The sequence below is a fragment of the Otolemur garnettii genome, unplaced genomic scaffold (assembly GCF_000181295.1).
Source record: "Otolemur garnettii isolate 467f Iridium unplaced genomic scaffold, OtoGar3 scaffold00081, whole genome shotgun sequence".
NCBI classification, from domain to species: Eukaryota; Metazoa; Chordata; class Mammalia; order Primates; family Galagidae; genus Otolemur; species Otolemur garnettii.
This window is the reverse complement of record NW_003852476.1, coordinates 5195093-5197479: the sequence shown is the minus strand read 5'-3', so window position 1 is coordinate 5197479 and position 2387 is coordinate 5195093. Positions and strand designations below refer to the sequence as shown.

Below are 2387 nucleotides of genomic sequence, written 5' to 3'. Positions count from 1 at the left end.
GGGCCGGATTCAAACCCGCCACCTTAGATGTATGTGGCTGGCGCCTTAGCTGATTGAGCCACAGGCGCCGAGCCTCATAATTTTTAAGAATTATAAAAATGCAAGCCCTTTTCTTTATCACACATTTTACTCAAGAACACTTAAAACACCTTTAGTATTATTACCAAAGTATCAACAGTTTAATTTATTGATAGACAATACCCAATGTCTTTGCCTTAGTTTCTTACAAAAATTTTAAAATGTATCACACTTTAGATAAAGGTATACAGAAAGTTGTCTCTTCCTCTACCTCCTCATACCAACCACAGTAGAAAGCTGGGTGAAGAGATTATCTAGGAAGGTACTACACGGCAAGGACATGCAGAGGTCAAAATCATTACAGAATGTATTTCTGTAGAGTCATAATGAAATATAAAGTTGTTACTTGCCTTGTATGGAGTACATCAGCCATTTAAAAGAGAGAGTGAAGGAATAAAGAATATTGATGACCAAACTTCTGATTTTGATATAGGTTAACCTAAGCTTCTTTCACATAAGAATGGCTAATAATCCTTGGTCAAAGAATTTCTATAGCCTGGCTAGTAAAAGAAATAATAAACGAAGCAATGGAATTAAAATGCTTTTTTGTTATTTGAGATAGAAGACAGACATATTGTGACATAAAATTATTAGCCAAGAAATAAGACACAACTTTTACCTAGTTGCCTCACACCTCTTCCCCTCCCCCAACATCCATATATTTCACAGAGCCATGCCTGTTTTATCTTCTTGCTCAATTCTTATGAAACTCTGCCAATTTTATTACAGGGCTGTCTCCTCCTTTTGATTTGATCAAGGATGGAAAGTATTTAAAAGTATACTAACTCAGAATCAGATGCCCAGGAAAAACCTAATCATTTGAGGGGATCATCAAATTACTACCTTATAATTAATTATTTCTACACAGACTTAGGTTCATTGGTTGAGCACTTCAGAGATAACCAGCTCCTTGCAGACACATCAGTGTTTGGTTTAAAATCATAAAATAAGCAAATATAGTTAAACTAGAATCAGCTGTATATACTTTCAGCTATTATAATAAACAGCCTAGGTATAATGTAAACAAATTCAAAGACTATAGGCATTTAATAGCTAGTTGCTCAGAAATATTTACCATGTGACAAATGATATTGCTAGAGATTTCTTTCAAAAACAAATGCGGTATTAAGGAACAAACTTTCAACCAAAGATTCAACAAAATAATTAAGATCCAGCTAGAACTGACAGAATAACCTTCATAATGTCTTCTTATAATGCCCTTCACAACAAACTATGGAGCACCAAGGATCCTGTGCTTGTTCAAACCTATAATCTCAACCACTCTCCCTCCCAGGAGTTTGTCTACAGACTTCCCAATTCCAACACAAAAATCAATAAAAGCCACCTCCAAGAATAGACTGTCTTAAAGAAGAATCAACAACTTAAATTTCTTTTAAATAAACAGAACCCAGAAAGAAAAGTCATCTTGAGAATGCTAAAACATAAGTGCCTGGCACATAACAGATATTTATTTAGTAAAATGTATGTTGAACAGACACACAATATTGATAACAAAATTTAATAACTGTATAGTATATAATACGATCTATCTATTTAGCTTTACTGATTTGGAAGCTGAGACTCAAAAGATGAAAAGACTTATCCCAGAACACAGATATTTTGGAGCACAGCCATGACTAAACAATTCTTGTCTCTACTGCAGTGTTCCTTCAACAGGTTATACTACAGCCCTTTATGTTAAAATATAAAAAGATACAATCTATATAAATATAAAGAGATACATGGCATGTAGAAAAGCAATTTAATGACTACATTTCTCAAATATATATTGAGGTAGTTAACTTCAAATGTTATCAGCCTTAATACATCTTTCACGTAATTACTTCATTGATATAAAAATGTTATTTATTTCATTGATATAAAAAGTATAATTACTTCATTGATATAAAAATGTTGTTATTCATTGATATAAAAATGTTTAATGACATCAAATAAAAATGTCTTAAGCAACTTCCATGTGCAGTTCGATATATAGTTTCAATAATGTAATACTGTTGTATACCTATGGGTTAGAAATAATTATCTTTACATGATTGTTAAATCAGACATATGTAAGTTACACATAAACACAGAACTAACTATAACATAGGCAAGATAAGTTACTTTGTGCTTCAAATTACTGAGAATAAAGGTAACATCTAAGATTAGAAGATGGGAGGGTGTCGCCATTTCTCTAGTCTCAAGTTTTTCTTATCCGTAAAATAAGCAATTACAGAAAAGCCTTTGAGAAAGGCCCGATAGGCTCTGCACAGGCATAGCACAGTGGTTATTGCGCCAGCCACATACAC

At 33.0% G+C, this 2387-nt stretch overlaps 1 protein-coding gene across 2 annotated transcripts in view; it reads right to left on the bottom strand.

Annotated features, from left to right (window-relative positions):
• The window catches only part of PPM1A (protein phosphatase, Mg2+/Mn2+ dependent 1A), a 40772-nt gene that overhangs the window by 36634 nt on the left and 1751 nt on the right, over positions 1-2387 (bottom strand). The window lies entirely within an intron of this gene.